Genomic DNA, 20,311 nt, shown 5'->3' with positions numbered 1-20,311 from the left:
GGGTCCTATGTGAAAATGTAACATCACCTAGAATAAAGTTTTGAGTTGAAAACTGTTTGATTTCAGTTTCTAACAACCTGCTAATGCTTATAATTTCAAAAATGACCATTTTTTTGGTCTTTATTAAAATGAAAAGGTTGATCGAAAAGTTTGGGGGATCTAAGAGTGTGGCAACCCAGTAGTCATGATTACTTCGAATTCTGACAATATGAGGGTCATGCTGCAGGTAGTGCAGCAAGAAGGCACTTATGTGCCTTGCGCATCTCGGAGCCCCAAAATTATTTTCCGGGCTAGATGCAGCTAAAAATTATTTTTAATTTTAAATCTGGTGAAGCTTTAGTATAGATGGCCTAATAGGATCAGTGCTGCACACTGCTACAAAGCCCAAATTATTTTCCAGTCAAGATACAGATAAACATGATTAGTAATTTGAAAGCTTAAAACGGTTGGTAGGGTGATTTTAACCAATCATCAAGCTTTTACTCTCCCCAGGATGACACAGGGGTAGAAAAGTCATTTCGGATCCATGATTTGTTCATCTTTATGAACGTGAGTCTGTCTACATTATCAGTGGAGAGCCGCGTGCGCTTATCTGTCAGCACACCACCAGCAGCGCTGAACACACGTTCAGACAGAACGCTGGCTGCGGGGCATGACAAGATCTCCAAGGCGTAAGTGGCTAGCTCCGGCCATTTATCCAGATTGGAAGCCCAAAAAGAGCAAGGGTCCAGTGACACAGTCGTGGCTTCAATGTTTACTTGGAGATACTCCTGTACCATCGTCTCTAGGCGTTGACTATGTGTCAGACTTCTTGTCTCCTGTGGCCTTGCAAAGGATGGGCTAAAAAAGTGGTGAAATGATTCCGCAAAATTGATGTTACCAGCAGATACTGTGGTTCTGTTACGGTTTGAGTGCTGAACACTTGACGGTCCCACGGTTGGCAAGTTGGAACTGTGAGATTCACTACGTGCACCACTGGTATTTTGTGGAAAAGCACATGTAAGATTCTGCAACAGTCTCTGCTGATACTCCTGCATGCGTGCATCCCTTTCTATGGCAGGAATAATTTCTGCAAATTTACTTTTGTACCGGGGATCTAACAGTGTGGCAACCCAGTAGTCAGGATTATTTCTAATTCTCACAATTCGAGGGTCATGTTGCAGGTAGTGCAGCAAGAAGGCACTCATGTGTGTTGCGCATCCAGGAGCACCAAGTCCCTGTTGTGTTGGTGGCGAGGTAACAATCATGCTTCCTTCCTCTGTCCTCTCCCCCCAACCTCGCACAACAGAAATGTGATCAAGGTCTCCCTCATCTGATGAGTCTTCCATCAGTTCGTCCTCCACTTCTTCCTGGGCTCCTGCACCTTCCTCACTAGTTTGGCTGCTACCATGCGCCCTGGTAAAACCATCTCCCCCACCCTCACATGCCTGCCGCCTTGGTGCTGCCGACCGTCTGGACCTTGCAGATGTTAGCCCTTCCGCATACAACTCCTCCTCCTCTACTTCCTCCACCTCCTCTTGTGCCACCACCTGACTCCGAATTCTGTTTAACATGTGCTCCAGCATGTAAATCACCGGAATAGTCATGCTGATAATGGCATCGTCAGCACTAAACATCTTCGTCGCCATTTCAAAACTGTGCAGAAGGGTGCATAGGTCCCTGATCTGAGACCACTCCTCCAGCGTGATTTGCCCCACCTCTGAATCTCGTTGGCCCAGGCTATACGTCAGAACGTATTGCACCAGGGCTTGTCGGTGCTGCCACAGTCGCTGCAACATGTGCAGAGTTGAATTCCACCGGGTAGGCACATCGCATTTTAGCCGGTGAAGTGGCAGGCCCAACGACTTCTGTAGAGATGTAAGTCGCTGAGCTGCGGGATGCGAACGGCGGAAGTGAGCACACAGCGACCGTGTCCTCTGCAGAAGGCCATCTAGTCTGGGATAGTGGGCTAAAAATTGCTGGACAACCAGGTTCAACACGTGAGCCATACAAGGCACGTGTGTAACATTGCCCCGGCGAAGGGCCGCACCCAGGTTTGCAGCATTGTCGCACACGGCCTTCCCTGGTTTCAGGTCCAGTGGAGACAACCATTCATGAAATTGGTTCTCCAGAGCTGACCACAACTCCTCAGCTGTGTGACTCACATTTCCCAGACATTTCAATGTAAAAACCGCCTGATGACGTTGAGCCCTACTGCCAGCATAGTAAGGAGGTGTGCAGGATCCCTTCTGCGCAGTTAGAAAGCTTGTGGCATGACCAGACAGGCTTTGGGTGCAGGTGGAAGACCGAGAGGAGGTTGAGGAGGCAGAAGCAGTGGAGGAACTTTGACATAAAGAGGATTGACGCACAACTCGTGGGGACGGCAAGACTTGGACAGCAGCCCCTTGTCCTGCTGTCACCATAGTTACCCAGTGCCCAGTCAGCGACATGTAACGCCCCTGTCCATGCCTACTCGTCCAAGTGTCTGTGGTGAAATGCACCCTGTCACACACAGAGTTTCTCAAAGAAGCGGTGATGTTGTGTGCGACATGCTGGTGGAGCGCAGGCACACCTTTCTTTGAGAAGTAGTGCCGACTGGGCATCTGGTACTGGGGCACTGCGACGGACATAAGGTCTCGAAAATCCTCTGTGTCCACCAGGCGGAAAGGCAGCATTTCTGTAGCCAAGAACTTGCAGATGGTGAAATTCAACCTCTTAGCTTTCTCATGGCTAGGAGGAAATGGTCTTTTACTTGTCCACATCTGAGGGACCGAGGGCTGGCTATTGTGCTTAGACGGGGTTGATAAGGGTGTCCCCGGCAAACTGCCGGTCTGTGAGGAAGATGCAGGCGGACATGTTAGGTTGCCTTCATCCAAAGGTGGTGCTATCGATGTCGGACAGCGCTCAAGACCAGCTGGTGTTACCACCTCCAAAGAAAATGATGACCTGCCAATCACGCTGGCTGTTGCGGGTAAAGAGGTGGCAGGTCTGCGCCCCAAAACAGGTGTGACTGCTGTCCCCCCAGTCACAGAGGATGAAGAGGCCGCGGATGCACAAGATATGGCAGACGGTGATTGGCCCGGCCGGCTAGGCCGCATTGTAGCACACTGAGCTTCCCACTGCAACTTATGCTTCATGTCCATGTGCCGGTTCATGCATGAAGTACTCAAACTATGTATTTTTTGGCCTCTACTTAGCTTTTGCTGACAAATGTTACAGATAACACGAGTTGGGTCATCTTTATCGATCTGAAAAAATGCCCAGGCTATGCAAGGCTTAGCACCCATGCGACCTGAAGAGCCACCACGACTTGTGGTGAGAGGCAGAGTTGTGTTGAGGATGCAGTTGTTGACGTGCTTCCAGTACTACGTCTCTGTCCAGGAAGGCGCAACCTGACCTCGTCGTCACTAGCATCTTCCTCCACCTCCTCTGCTGACCTCATCTCTTGGCTGACTGTGGGTTGACAGTAAGTGGGATCTCCGACCTCATCATCATCACCCTGTGCGTTATCACACCCGTCGTCCTCAGAGCCAACCTGTTCCTGCCCTGACAAAAAACTAAAGTTGTCGCTCCAATCAGGTATTTGAGTCTTATCATCGTCTTCCTCATTGTCTCCACCAACAGGAGTTACAGTTTGGGAATGAGGGTCTACATTATGGTCAGAACCTTCTGCGTCTGGTCCTGGATCCGACTCATAAAGATTCTGGGCATCAGTGCAGATCATTTCCTCGTCTGGATTCACAGAAGCGCTGGAGTCGACCTCTGATTCCCAGGCTATAGTATGAGTAAACAGCTCTGCAGACTCAACCATCTGTTCTACCTCATACTCAGACGGGCAGCTGGAGATTTGGGAGCTGTGAGGAAGCAAGTGCGATTTGGGTGACACCTTTGAGGACTGGAGCATTTGTGATGTTGAAGTTGATGTGGAGGAGAGCCCACTTAAAGGAGCACTTGATATCCGTTGAAGCACCTGCTGTTTTTGTGCCTCATCTGGAATTTGTAGCGATTGGCGTGGCCGTAAGAAAGGGATCTTATCACATTGTCCGCTAAAAGAAGTAGACATTTTAGTTTGGCTGGAAGATGGTCTTTCTTCTGCAGATGTTACTGTTGCTTTAACACCTACCCCACGGACACAACCTTTTTTCCCCTTCCCAACACGCCTATTCCCCTTTCCACCAGCAGCAGGCCTTTTTCCACTCATTTTGGTGGTTAACTAATTCACAACTCTGGAGTTGTTTGCACAAAAAAACAATGGATGGTAACCGAGCAGAGCTGAGTGGCCAAACTGTGGTATTAGGCCAAAACTATTGGCTGGGTTAGATGCAGAAAAAAATTATTTTGAATTTGCAACCTGATGGAGGTCAGTATAGATGGACTAATACAAATAGTCCCACACACTGCTAGAAGCCCAAATATTTTTTCAGAGGTACTGTAGATGCAGATAAAAATTATTTTTAATTTGCAACCTGATGGAGGTCAGTATAGATGGACTAATAGACCAAGTCCCACACACTGCTAGAAGCCCAAATACTTTTTCAGAGCTAGATGCAGAAAAAAATTATTTTTAATTTGCAACCTGATGGAGGTCAGTATAGATGGACTAATAGACCAAGTCCCACACACCGCTAGAAGCCCAAATATTTTTTCAGAGCTAGATGCAGAAAAAAATTATTTTTAATTTGCAACCTGATGGAGGTCAGTATAGATGGACTAATAGACCAAGTCCCACACACTGCTAGAAGCCCAAATATTTTTTCAGAGCTAGATGCAGAAAAAAATTATTTTTAATTTGCAACCTGATGGAGGTCAGTATAGATGGACTAATAGACCAAGTCCCACACACCGCTAGAAGCCCAACTATTTTTTCAGAGATAGATGCAGAAAAAAATTATATTCAATTTGCAACCTGCTGGAGGTCAGTATAGAAGGACTAATAGAACAAGTCCCACACACTGCTAGAAGCCCAAATATTTTTTCAGAGCTAAATGAAGAAAAAAATTATTTTTAATTTGCAACCTGATGGAGGTCAGTATAGATGGACTAATAGACCAAGTCCCACACACTGCTAGAAGCCCAAATATTTTTTCAGAGCTAGATGCAGAAAAAAATTATTTTTAATTTGCAACCTGATGGAGGTCAGTATAGATGGACTAATAGACCAAGTCCCACACACTGCTAGAAGCCCAAATATTTTTTCAGAGCTAGATGCAGAAAAAAATTATTTTTAATTTGCAACCTGATGGAGGTCAGTATAGATGGACTAATAGACCAAGTCCCACACACTGCTAGAAGCCCAAATATTTTTTCAGAGCTAGATGCAGAAAAAAAATATTTTTAATTTGCAACCTGATGGAGGTCAGTATAGATGGACTAATAGACCAAGTCCCACACACCGCTAGAAGCCCAACTATTTTTTCAGAGCTAGATGCAGAAAAAAATTATATTCAATTTGCAACCTGCTGGAGGTCAGTATAGAAGGACTAATAGAACAAGTCCCACACACTGCTAGAAGCCCAAATATTTTTTCAGAGCTAAATGAAGAAAAAAAATATTTTTAATTTGCAACCTGATGGAGGTCAGTATAGATGGACTAATAGACCAAGTCCCACACACTGCTAGAAGCCCAAATATTTTTTCAGAGCTAGATGCAGAAAAAAATTATATTCAGTTTGCAACCTGATGGAGGTCAGTATAGATGGACTAATAGAATGATGCTATGCCCAAAAGATTTTACTTCACTAGGTGCAGTAAAAAAATTGGTATTCTATACACAGGTGTTATATCTTGCAACACAGATAGGCTACTCCACTGACTAACACACTCTGCAATAGGCCAAAAAGGATTAGCTTTGCTAGATTCAGACAAATGCTGTGAAAAAAACTTGCACAGCACTGGCACAGACCTGCCTGGCAAAAACTGATAGGAACTCATGTAACCTAGTCCTGAAAAGGACTCCAATTACAATTAGTCTTTACTCCCACAACCTACAGTACAGACCAAAAGTTTGGACACACCTTCTCATTTAAAGATTTTTCTGTATTTTCATTACTATGAAAATTGTACATTCACACTGAAGGCATCAGAACTATGAATTAACACATGTGGAATTATATACTTAACAAAAAAGTGTGAAACAACTGAAAATATGTCTTATATTCTAGGTTCTTTAAAGTAGCCACCTTTTCCTTTGATGATTGCTTTGCACACTCTTGATGAGCTTCAAGAGGTAGTCACCAGAAATGGTCTTACAACAATCTTGAAGGAGTTCCCAGAGATGCTTAGCACTTGTTGGCCCTTTTGCCTTCACTCTGCGGTCCAGCTCACCCCAAACCATCTCGATTGGGTTCAGGTCTGGTGACTGTGGAGGCCAGGTCATCTGGCGTAGCACCCCATCACTCTCCTTCTTGGTCAAATAGCCATTACACAGCCTGGAGGTGTGTTTGGGGTAATTGTCCTGTTGAAAAATAAATGATGGTCCAACTAAACACAAACCGGATGGAATAGCATGCCGCTGCAAGATGCTGTGGTAGCCGTGCTGGTTCAATATGCCTTCAATTTTGAATAAATCCCCAACAGTGTCACCAGAAAAGCACCCCCACACCATCACACCTTCTCCTCCATGCTTCACGGTGAGAACCAGGCATGTAGAGTCCATCAGTTCACCTTTTCTGCGTCGCACAAAGACATGATGGTTGGAACCAAAAATCTCAAATTTGGACTCATCAGACCAAAGCACAGATTTCCACTGGTCTAATGTCCATTCCTTGTGTTCTTTAGCCAAAACAAGTCTCTTCTGCTTGTTGCCTGTCCTTAGCAGTGGTTTCCTAGCAGCTATTTTAACATGAAGGCCTGCTGCACAAAGTCTCCTCTTAACAGTTGTAGAAGAGATGTGTCTGTTGCTAGAACTCTGTGTGGCATTGACCTGGTCTCTAATCTGAGCTGCTGTTAACCTGTGATTTCTGAGGCTGGTGACTCAGATAAACTTATCCTCAGAAGCAGAGGTGACTCTTGATCTTCCTTTCCTGGGGCAGTCCTCATGTGAGCCAGTTTCTTTGTAACGCTTGATGGTTTTTGCAACTGCACTTGGGGACACTTTCAAAGTTTTCCCAATTATTCGGACTGACTGATCTTCATTTCTTAAAGTAATGATGGCCACTCATTTTTCTTTACTTAGCTGCTTTTTCTTGCCATAATACAAATTCTAACAGTCTATTCAGTAGGACTATCAGCTGTGTATTTATCAGACTTCTTCACAACACAACTGATGGTCCCAACCCCATTCATAAGGCAAGAAATCCCACTTATTAAACCTGACAGGGCACACCTGTGAAGTGAAAACCATTTCCAGTGACTACCTCTTGAAGCTCATCAAGGGAATGCCAAGAGTGTGTAAAGCAGTCATCAAAGCAAAAGGTGGCTACTTTAAAGAGCCTAGAATATAAGACATATTTTCAGTTGTTTCACAATTTTTTGTTAAGTATATAATTCCACATGTGCCAATTCATAGTTTTGATGCCTTCAGTGTGAATGTACAATTTTCATAGTCATGAAAATACAGAAAAATCTTTAAATGAGAAGGCGTGTCCAAACTTTTGGTCTGTACTGTATCTATTTAAGAGCACAGACCTCCCTGATAAAAGTCGTAGGAAATGCTGTAACCTAGTCCTTAAAAGGACTGCAATCACAACTATTCCCTACTCCCAAGCTATCTGTATATTTGTGCGAAAATTGGCTTGAAATTAACAAGGTATAGCGCACACAGCAACAGCGGTGCCGTCTAACACGCAGCTGCAGCAGTGAGAAAATGGTGGCGACGGGGAAAATGGCTTGGTCTTATAGGGCAAGGACATGTGACATACACTGCCAATGACACATGCCCTTGCTTGTGTGAAAAAAAGCACTTCGCTCCGTGTGTGCGCTGCTGATAGGCTGACAGATTGCACCTCCCCACTGCAAATGCGGGAAAGAGAAAAAAAAATGGAGATCTTCATTGTTCCTGCAGAGATCCATCCCCTGCCCCTCCCCCCACCCCGCTGTACACTCAAACTGCGTATTAACATTAATTTTCATCATTACTGAGAAAAAATCCAGTTATGATTTTGGTGCACGAACAGTTATTGAACATAACCTCGAACAGCCGAATTTTTCTCAAATTGTTCGTGTTCGCCGAACGGCTCGAACACCGCCCAAAACAGCTCGAATTTGAGATTGGCGAACAGTTCGAGTAGAACAACGCTCATCTCTAATTATAACTGATAAGTGCACTCGCCTGTCAACTGACAATGCTGACAAGCTGACACTTATCAAAATGAACAAGGGCTGGATTGGGCCAGACTTCTCATCACCACCAAATGACAGCAGAGTAACATAAAGTCAAATCCAATATGATATTTTGGGAGGTGTATTCCCATGCATCGCTTCACACCCACACATGGGCATATGCTTCCTCATTTCGGCTGCATTTTGCTCTTCTCCTTATCCTCAGCCTCCACCACCACTATACCACCAGGGTGACCGTGGTCCGTGTTGCCAGCATTGCAAGTTCCTCCGTCCTAATTTCTGGCAGCTTTTACTTGGAAGGCATAGGCAAAAACTATGGGAGACCCACTCGCCAATTATGGGAATTATGTTTTTAATATGCTGTAATGCATGGCTCTTGTAAGGGGCATGAAAACCGTCTTATTAAGCTACTGCGACCTCCACTACTTTTCCCAGGGGCATTGATATTGTCTTTTTATTCCACTGCGACCTCCACGTCTCTTCCAAGGAGCATTAAAACCGTATTGTTAAGCTACTGCGACCTCCACGTCTCTTCCAAGGGGCAATAAAACCGACTTGTTAAGCTACTGCGACCTCCACCACTTTTCCCAGGGGCATGAAAACCGTCTTGCTAAGCTACTGTGACCTCCACCACTTTACCCAGGGGCATTGATATTGTATTTTTATTCCACTGCAACCTCCACGTCTCTTCCAAGGGGCATTAAAACCGTCTTGTTAAGCTACTGCGACCTCCAAGTCTCTTCCAAGTGGCATTAAAACCGTCTTGTTAAGCTACTGCGACCTCCACATCTCTTCCAAGGGGCATTAAAACCATCTTATTAAGCTACTGCGACCCCCACCACTTTTCCAAGGGGCATTGATATTGTCTTTTTATTCCACTGCAACCTCCACCATTCTTCCAATGGGCATTAAAACCGTCTTGTTAAGCTACTGCAACCTCCACATCTTTTCCAAGGGACATTAAAACCGTCTTTTTAAGCTACTGCGACCTCCATCACTTTTCCTAGGGGCATTGATATTGTCTTTTTATTCCACTGCGACCTCCACGTCTCTTCCAAGGGGCATTAAAACCGTCTTGTTAAGCTACTGCGACCTCCATCACTTTTCCCAGGGGCATTGATATTGTCTTTTTATTCCACTGCGACCTCCACGTCTCTTCCAAGGGGCATTAAAATCGTCTTGTTAAGCTACTGCGACCTCCAATTCGCTTCCCAGGGGCATTAAAAGCATCTTGCTATGCTACTGCGACCTCCACCACTTTTTCAAGGAGCATTGATATTGTCTTTTCATTCCACTGCGACCTCCACGTCTCTTCCAAGGGGCATTAAAAGCATTTTGTTAAGCTACTGCGACCTCCACCACTTTTTCAAGGGGCATTGATATTGTCTTTTTATTCCACTGCGACCTCCACCATTCTTCCAAGGGGCATTAAAACCGACTTGTTAAGCTACTGCGACCTCCACCACTTTTTCAAGGGGCATTGATTTTGTCTTTTTATTACACTGCGACATCCACCATTCTTCTAAGGGGCATTAAAACCGTCTTGTTAAGCTACTGCGACCTTCACCACTTTTCTCAAGGGCATTATAACCGTCTTGTTAAGCTACTGCGACCTCCACCACTTTTTCAAGGGGCATTGATTTTGTCTTTTTATTACACTGCGACATCCACCTTTCCTGCAAGGGGCCTTAAAACCGTCTTGTTAAGCTACTGTGACCTCCACTTCTCTTCTAAGAGGCATTAAAACCGTCTTGTTAAGCTACTGTGACCTTTACCACTTTTCCCAGGGGCATTAAAACCGTCTTGTTAAGCTTCTGCGACCTCCACCACTTTTCCCAGGGGCATTGATATTGTCTTTTTATTCCACTGCGACCTCCACTTCTCTTCTAAGGGGCATTAAAACCGTCTCGTTAAGCTACTGCGACCTTCACCACTTTTCTCAGGGGCATTAAAACCATCTTGTTAAGCTACTGCGACCTCCACCACTTTTCCCAGGGGCATTGATATTGTCTTTTTATTCCACTGTGACCTCCACCTCTCTTCCAAGGGGCACTAAAACCGTCTTGTTAAGCAACTACGACATCCACCACTTTTCCCAGGGGCATTAAAACCGTCTTGTTAAGCTACTGTGACCTCCAATTCGCTTCCCAGGGGCATTAAAACCGTCTTGTTAAGCTACTGCGACCTCCAATTCGCTTCCCAGGGGCATTAAAAGCGTCTTGCTAAGCTACTGCGACCTCCACCACTTTTTCAAGGGGCATTGATATTGTCTTTTTATTCCACTGCGACCTCCACCATTCTTCCAAGGGGCATTAAAAGCGTCTTGTTAAGCTACTGCGACCTCCACCACTTTTTCAAGGGGCATTGATATTGTCTTTTTATTCCACTGCGACCTCCATGTCTCTTCCAAGGGGCATTAAAACAATCTTGTTAAGCTACTGCGACCTCCACGTCTCTTCCAGGGGGCATTAAAACCGTCTTGTTAAGCTACTGTTACCTCCACCACTTTTCCCAGGGGCAGTAAAACCGTCTTGTTAAGCTACTGCGACCTCCAATTCGCTTCCCAGGGGCATTAAAAGTGTCTTGCTAATGTACTGCGACCTCCACCACTTTTTCAAAGGGCATTGATATTGTCTTTTTGTTCCACTGCGACCTCCACCATTCTTCCAAGGGGCATTAAAAGCGTCTTGTTAAGCTACTGCGACCTCCACGACTTTTTCAAGGGGCATTGATATTGTTTTTTTATTCCACTGCGACCTCCACTACTCTTCCAAGGGGCATTAGAACTGGCTTGTTAAGCTACTGCGACCTCCACCACTTTTTCAAGGGGCATTGATTTTGTCTTTTTATTACACTGCGACATCCACCATTCCTCCAACTGGCATTAAAACAGTCTTGTTAAGCTACTGCGACCTCAAATTCTCTTCTAAGGGGCATTAAAACTGTCTTGTTAAGCTACTGTGACCTTTACCACTTTTCCCATGGGCATTAAAACCGACTTGTTAAGCTACTGTGACCTCCACCACTTTTCCCAGGGGCATTGATATTGTCTTTTTATTCCACTGCGATCTCCATGTCTATTCTAAGGGGCATTTAAAGCGACTTGCTAAGCTACTGCGACCTTCACCACTTTTCCCAAAGGCATTATTACCGTCTTGTTAAGCTACTACGACATCCACCACTTTTCCCAGGGGCATTGATTTTGTCTTTTTATTCCACTGCGACCTCCACTACTCTTTCAAGGGGCATTAAAAATGTCTTGTTAAGCTACTGCGACCTCCACGTCTCTTCCAAGGGGCATTTAAACCATCTTGATAAGCCACTGCGACCTCCACCACTTTTCTCAGGGGCAATGATATTGTCTTTTTATTCCAATGCGACCTCCACCTTTCTTCCAAGGGGCATTAAAACAGTCTTGTTAAGCTACTGCGACCTCAAATTCTCTTCTAAGGGGCATTAAAACTGTCTTGTTAAGCTACTGCGACCTTTACCACTTTTCCCAGGTGCATTAGAACCATCTTGTTAAGCTACTGTGACCTCCACCACTATTCCCAGGGGCATTGATATTGTCTTTTTATTCCACTGCGATCTCCATGTCTATTCTAAAGGGCATTAAAAGCGTCTTGTTAAGCTACTGCGACCTTCACCACTTTTCTCAAGGGCATTATAACCGTCTTGTTAAGCTACTGCTACCTCCACCACTTTTTCAAGGGGCATTGATTTTGTCTTTTTATTACACTGCGATATCCACCATTCCTGCAAGGGGCATTAAAACCGTCTTCATAAGCTACTGCGACCTCCACTTCTCTTCTAAGGGGCATTAAAACCGTCTTGTTAAGCTACTGCGACCTTTACCACTTTTCCCAGGGGCATTAAAACCGTCCTGTTAAGCTACTGCGACCTCCACCACTTTTCCCAGGGGCATTGATATTGTCTTTTTATTCCACTGCGACCTCCACGTCTCTTCTAAGGGGCATTAAAACCGTCTTGTTAAGCTACTGCGACCTTCACCACTTTTCTCAGGAGCATTGATATTGTCTTTTTATTATACTGCGACCTCCACCTCTCTTCCAAGGGGCATTAAAACCGTCTTGTTAATCAACTGCGACATCCACCACTTTTCCCAGGGGCATTAAAACCGTCTTGTTAAGCTACTACGACCTTCACAACTTTTCTCAGGGGCATTGATATTGTCTTTTTATTATACTGCGACCTCCACCTCTCTTCCAAGGGGCATTAAAACCGTCTTGTTAAGCAACTGCGACATCCACCACTTTTCCCAGGGGCATTAAAACCGTCTTGTTAAGCTACTGTAACCTCCACCACTTTTCCCAGGGGCATTGATATTGTCTTTTTATTCCACTGCGACCTCCACCTCTCTTCCAAGGGGCATTAAAACTGTCTTGTTAAGCACCTGCGACATCCACCACTTTTCCCAGGGGAATTAAAACCGTCTTGTTAAGCTACTACGACCTTCACCACTTTTCTCAGGGGCATTGATATTGTCTTTTTATTATACTGCGACCTCCACCTCTCTTCCAAGGGGCATTAAAACCGTCTTGTTAAGCTACTGCGACCTTCACCACTTTTCTCAGGAGCATTGATATTGTCTTTTTATTATACTGCGACCTCCACCTCTCTTCCAAGGGGCATTAAAACCGTCTTGTTAAGCAACTGCGACATCCACAACTTTTCCCAGGGGCATTAAAACCGTCTTGTTAAGCTACTACGACCTTCACAACTTTTCTCAGGGGCATTGATATTGTCTTTTTATTGTACTGCGACCTCCACCTCTCTTCCAAGGGGCATTAAAACCGTCTTGTTAAGCAACTGCGACATCCACCACTTTTCCCAGGGGCATTAAAACCGTCTTGTTAAGCTACTGTAACCTCCACCACTTTTCCCAGGGGCATTGATATTGTCTTTTTATTCCACTGCGACCTCCACCTCTCTTCCAAGGGGCATTAAAACCGTCTTGTTAAGCACCTGCGACATCCACCACTTTTCCCAGGGGAATTAAAACCGTCTTGTTAAGCTACTACGACCTTCACCACTTTTCTCAGGGGCATTGATATTGTCTTTTTATTATACTGCGACCTCCACCTCTCTTCCAAGGGGCATTAAAACCGTCTTGTTAAGCAACTGCGACATCCACCACTTTTCCCAGGGGCATTAAAACCGTCTTGTTAAGTTACTGTAACCTCCACCACTTTTCCCAGGGGCATTGATATTGTCTTTTTATTCCACTGCGACCTCCACCTCTCTTCCAAGGGGCATTAAAAACGTCTTGTTAAGCAACTGCGACATCCACCACTTTTCCCAGGGGCATTAAAACCGTCTTGTTAAGCTACTGAAACCTCCACCACTTTTCCCAGGTGCATTGATATTGTCTTTTTATTCCACTGCGACCTCCACCTCTCTTCCAAGGGGCATTAAAACCGTCTTGTTAAGCACCTGCGACATCCACCACTTTTCCCAGGGGAATTAAAACCGTCTTGTTAAGCTATTGCGACCTCCACCACTTTTCCCAGGGGCATTGATATTGTCTTTTTGTTCCACTGCGACCTCCATGTCTCTTCCAAGGGGCATTAAAACCACCTTGATAAGCTATTGCGACCTCCATGTCTCTTCCAAGGGGCATTAAAACCGTCTCGTTAAGCTACTGCGACCTCCATCACTTTTCCCAGGGGCATTGATATTGTCTTTTTATTCCACTGCGACCTCCACCATTCTTCCAAGGGGCATTAAAAGCATCTTGTTAAGCTACTGCGACCTCCACCACTTTTTCAAGGGGCATTGATATTGTCTTTTTATTCCACTGCGACCTCCACCTCTCTTCCAAGGGGCATTAAAACCGTCTTGTTAAGCAACTGCGACATCCACCACTTTTCCCAGGGGCATTAAAACCATCTTGTTAAGCTACTGCGACCTGCACCACTTTTCCCAAGGACATTGATATTGTCTTTTTATTTCACTGCGACCTCCACGTCTCTTCCAAGGGGCTTTAAAACCATCTTGTTAAGCAACTGCGACCTCCACGTCTCTTCCAAGGGGCATTAAAACCGTCTTGTTAAGCTACTGCAACCTCCATCACCTTTCCCAGGGGCATTGATACTGTCTTTTTATTCCACTGCGACCTCCACGTCTTTTCCAAGGGGCATTAAAACCGTCTTGTTAAGCTACTGCGACCTCCATCACTTTTCCCAGGTTCATTGATATTGTCTTTTTATTCCACTGCGACCTCCACGTCTCTTCCAAGGGGCATTAAAATCGTCTTGTTAAGCTACTGCGACCTCCAATTCGCTTCCCAGGGGCATTAAAAGCGTCTTGCTATGCTACTGCGACCTCCACCACTTTTTCAAGGAGCATTGATATTGTCTTTTCAATCCACTGCGACCTCCACGTCTCTTCCAAGGGGCATTAAAAGCATTTTGTTAAGCTACTGCGACCTCCACCACTTTTCCCAGGGGCATTGATATTGTCTTTTTATTCCACTGCGACCTCCACGTCTCTTCCAAGGGGCATTAAAACCGACTTGTTAAGCTACTGCGACCTCCACCACTTTTTCAAGAGGCATTGATTTTGTCTTTTTATTACAATGCGACATCCACCATTCTTCCAAGGGGCATTAAAACCGTCTTGTTAAGCTACTGCGACCTTCACCATTTTTCTCAAGGGCATTATAACCGTCTTGTTAAGCTACTGCGACCTCCACCACTTTTTCAAGGGGCATTGATTTTGTCTTTTTATTACACTGCGACATCCACCATTCCTGCAAGGGGCATTAAAACCGTCTTGTTAAGCTACTGTGACCTCCACTTCTCTTCTAAGAGGCATTAAAACCGTCTTGTTAAGCTACTGTGACCTTTACCACTTTTCCCAGGGGCATTAAAACCGTCTTGTTAAGCTTCTGCGACCTCCACCACTTTTCCCAGGGGCATTGTAATTGTCTTTTTATTCCACTGTGACCTCCAACTCTCTTCCAAGGGGCACTAAAACCGTCTTGTTAAGCAACTACGACATCCACCACTTTTCCCAGGGGCATTAAAACCGTCTTGTTAAGCTACTGCGACCTCCAATTCGCTTCCCAGGGGCATTAAAACCGTCTTGTTAAGCTACTGCGACCTCCAATTCGCTTCCCAGGGGCATTAAAAGCGTCTTGCAAAGCTACTGCGACCTTCACCACTTTTCTCAGGGGCATTGATATTGTCTTTTTATTATACTGCGACCTCCACCTCTCCTCCAAGGGGCATTAAAACCGTCTTGTTAAGCAACTGCGACATCCACCACTTTTCCCAGGGGCATTAAAACCGTCTTGTTAAGCTACTACGACCTTCACCACTTTTCTCAGGGGCATTGATATTGTCTTTTTATTATACTGCGACCTCCACCTCTCTTCCAAGGGGCATTAAAACCGTCTTGTTAAGCAACTGCGACATCCACCACTTTTCCCAGGGGCATTAAAACCGTCTTGTTAAGCTACTGTAACCTCCACCACTTTTCCCAGGGGCATTGATATTGTCTTTTTATTATACTGCGACCTCCACCTCTCTTCCAAGGGGCATTAAAACCGTCTTGTTAAGCTACTGTGAACTTTACCACTTTTCCCATGGGCATTAAAACCGACTTGATAAGCTACTGTGACCTCCACCACTTTTCCCAGGGGCATTGATATTGTCTTTTTATTCCACTGCGATCTCCATGTCTATTCTAAGGGGCATTAAAAGCGTCTTGCTAAGCTACTGCGACCTTCACCACTTTTCCCAATGGCATTATTACCGTCTTGTTAAGCTACTACCACCTCCACCACTTTTCCCAGGGGCATTGATTTTGTCTTTTTATTCCACTGCGACCTCCACTACTCTTTCAAGGGGCATTAAAAATGTCTTGTTAAGCTACTGCGACCTCCACGTCTCTTTCAAGGGGCATTTAAACCATCTTGATAAGCCACTGCGACCTCCACCACTTTTCTCAGGGGCAATGATATTGTCTTTTTATTCCAATGCGACCGCCACCATTCTTCCAAGGGGCATTAAAACCGTCTTGTTAAGCTACTGCGACCTCCTCGTCTCTTCCAAGGGGCATTAAAACCGTCTTGTTAAGCTACTGCGACCTTTACCACTTTTCCCAGGTGCATTAAAACCGTCTTGTTAAGCTATTGCGACCTCCACCACTATTCCTAGGGGCATTGATATTGTCTTTTTATTCCACTGCGATCTCCACGTCTATTCTAAAGGGCATTAAAAGCGTCTTGTTAAGCTACTGCGACCTTCACCACTTTTCTCAAGGGCATTATAACCGTCTTGTTAAGCTACTGCTACCTCCACCACTTTTTCAAGGGGCATTGATTTTGTCTTTTTATTACACTGCGACATCCACCATTCCTGCAAGGGGCATTAAAACCGTCTTCTTAAGCTACTTCGACCTCCACTTCTCTTCTAAGGGGCATTAAAACCGTCTTGTTAAGCTACTGCGACCTTTACCACTTTTCCCAGGGGCATTAAAACCGTCCTGTTAAGCTACTGCGACCTCCACCACTTTTCCCAGGGGCATTGATATTGTCTTTTTATTCCACTGCGACCTCCACGTCTCTTCTAAGGGGCATTAAAACCGTCTTGTTAAGCTACTGCGACCTTCACCACTTTTCTCAGGGGCATTGATATTGTCTTTTTATTATACTGCGACCTCCACCTCTCCTCCAAGGGGCATTAAAACCATCTTGTTAAGCAAATGCGACATCCACCACTTTTCCCAGGGGCATTAAAACCGTCTTGTTAAGCTACTACGACCTTCACCACTTTTCTCAGGGGCATTGATATTGTCTTTTTATTATACTGCGACCTCCACCTCTCTACCAAGGGGCATTAAAACCGTCTTGTTAAGCAACTGCGACATCCACCACTTTTCCCAGGGGCATTAAAACCGTCTTGTTAAGATACTGTAACCTCCACCACTTTTCCCAGGGGCATTGATATTGTCTTTTTATTCCACTGCGACCTCCACCTCTCTTCCAAGGGGCATTAAAACCGTCTTGTTAAGCACCTGCGACATCCACCACTTTTCCCAGGGGAATTAAAACCGTCTTGTTAAGCTACTACGACCTTCACCACTTTTCTCAGGGGCATTGATATTGTCTTTTTATTATACTGCGACCTCCAACTCTCTTCCAAGGGGCATTAAAACCGTCTTGTTAAGCACCTGCGACATCCACAACTTTTCCCAAGGGCATTAAAACCGTCTTGTTAAGCTACTGTAACCTCCACCACTTTTCCCAGGGGCATTGATATTGTCTTTTTATTATACTGCGACCTCCAACTCTCTTCCAAGGGGCATTAAAACCGTCTTGTTAAGCAACTGCGACATCCACCACTTTTCCCAGGGGCATTAAAACCGTCTTGTTAAGCTACTGCGACCTCCACCACTTTTCCCAGGGGCATTGATATTGCCTTTTTATTCCACTGCGACCTCCATGATTCTTCCAATGGGCATTAAAACCATCTTGTTAAGCTATTGCGACCTCCATGTCTCTTCCAAGGGGCATTAAAACCGTCTTGTTAAGCTACTGCGACCTCCATCACTTTTCCCAGGGGCATTGATATTGTCTTTTTATTCCACTGCGACCTCCACGCCTCTTCCAAGGGGCATTAAAATCGTCTTGTTAAGCTACTGCGACGTCCAATTAGCTTCCCAGGGGCATTAAAAGCGTCTTGCTAAGCTATTGCGACCTCCACCACTTTTTCAAGGGGCATTGATATTGTCTTTTTATTCCACTGCGACCTCCACCATTCTTCCAAGGGGCATTAAAAGCATCTTGTTAAGCTACTGCGACCTCCACCACTTTTTCAAGGGGCATTGATATTGTCTTTTTATTCCACTGCGACCTCCACCTCTCTTCCAAGGGGCATTAAAACCGTCTTGTTAAGCAACTGCGACATCCACCACTTTTCCCAGGGGCATTAAAACCGTCTTGTTAAGCTACTGCGACCTCCTCCACTTTTCCCAAGGACATTGATATTGTCTTTTTATTTCACTGCGACCTCCACGTCTCTTCCAAGGGGCTTTAAAACCATCTTGTTAAGCTACTGCGACCTCCACGTCTCTTCCAAGGGGCATTAAAACCGTCTTGTTAAGCTACTGCGACCTCCATCACTTTTCCCAGGGGCATTGATATTGTCTTTTTATTCCATTGCGACCTCCACGTCTCTTCCAAGGGGAATTAAAACCGTCTTGTTAAGCTACTGTGACATCCACCACTTTTCCCAAGGGCAGTAAAACCGTCTTGTTAAGATACTGCGACCTCCACGTCTCTTCCAAGGTGCATTAAAATCGTCTTGTTAAGCTACTGCGTCCTCCACCACTTTTCCCAGGGGCATTGATATTGTCTTTTTATTCCAATGCGACCTCCACGTCTCTTCCAAGGGGCATTAAAACCGTCTTGTTAAGCAACTGCGACATCCACCACTTTTCCCAGGGGCATTAAAACCATCTTGTTAAGCTACTGCGACCTCCACCACTTTTCCCAAGGACATTGATATTGTCTTTTTATTTCACTGCGACCTCCACGTCTCTTCCAAGGGGCTTTAAAACCATCTTGTTAAGCTACTGCGACCTCCACGTCTCTTCCAAGGGGCATTAAAACCGTCTTGTTAACCTACTGAAACCTCCATCACTTTTCCCAGGGGCATTAATATTGTCTTTTTATTCCTCTGCAACCTCCACGTCTCTTCCAAGGGGCATTAAAACCGTCTTGTTAAGCTACTGTGACATCCACCACTTTTCCCAAGGGCAGTAAAACCGTCTTGTTAAGATACTGCGACCTCCACGTCTCGTCCAAGGTGCATTAAAATCGTCTTGTTAAGCTACTGCGTCCTCCACCACTTTTCCCAGGGGCATTGATATTGTCTTTTTATTCCAATGCGACCTCCACGTCTCTTCCAAGAGGCATTAAAATCGTCTTGTTAAGCTACTGCGACCTCCAAGTCGCTTCCCAGAGGCATTAAAACAAACTTGTTAAGCTACTGCGACCTCCACCACTTTTTCAAGGGGCATTGATATTGTCTTTTTATTCCACTGCGACCTCTACCATGCTTCCAAGGGGCATTAAAAGGGTATTGTTAAGCTACTGTGACCTCCACCAATCTTCCAAGGGGCATTAAAACCGGCTTGTTAAGCTGCTGCCACCTCCACCACTTTTTCAAAGGGCATTGATTTTGTCTTTTTATTCCACTGCGACATCCACCATTCCTCCAAGGGGCATTAAAACCGTCTTGTTAAGCTACTACCACCTCCACCACTTTTCCCAGGGGCATTGATTTTGTCTTTTTATTCCACTGCGACCTCCACTACTCTTTCAAGGGGCATTAAAACCGTCTTGTTAAGCAACTGCGAGCTCCACCACTATTTCCAGGGGCATTAATATTGTGTTTTTATTCCACTGCCACCTCCACGTCTCTTCCAAGTGGCATTAAAACCTGCTTGTTAAGCTACTGCGACCTCCACCACTTTTTCAAGGGGCATTGATATTGTCTTTTTATTCCCTGCGACCTCCACCATTCTTCCAAGGGGCATTAAAACCCTCTTGGTAAGCTACTGCGACCTCCACCACTTTATCAAGGGGCATTTATATTGTCTTTTTATTCCCCTGCGACCTCCACCATTCTTCCAAGGGGCATTAAAACCGTCTTGTTAAGCTACTGCGACATCCACCACTTTTCCCAGTGGCATTAAAACCGTCTTGTTAAGCTACTGGGACCTCCACCACTTTTCCAAGGGGCATTGATATTGTCTTTTTATTCCACTGCGACCTCCACGTCTCTTCCAAGGGGCATTAAAACCGTCTTTTTAAGCTACTACAACCTCCACGTCTCTTCCCATAGGCTTTAAAATCGTCTTGTTAAGCTACTGCGACCTCCACCACTTTTTTAAGCGGCATTGATATTGTCTTTTTATTTCAATGCGAACTCCATCATTCTTCGAAGATGCATTAAAACAGTCTTGTTAAGCTACTGCGACCTCCACCACTTTTTCAAGGGGCATTGACTTTGTCTTTTTA

Source organism: Phyllobates terribilis, unplaced genomic scaffold (genome assembly GCF_046119375.1).
Source record: "Phyllobates terribilis strain yellow unplaced genomic scaffold, ASM4611937v1 Scaffold_1__5_contigs__length_1240528914, whole genome shotgun sequence".
Taxonomy (NCBI): Eukaryota; Metazoa; Chordata; class Amphibia; order Anura; family Dendrobatidae; genus Phyllobates; species Phyllobates terribilis.
This window is presented reverse-complemented; position numbering follows the sequence as displayed.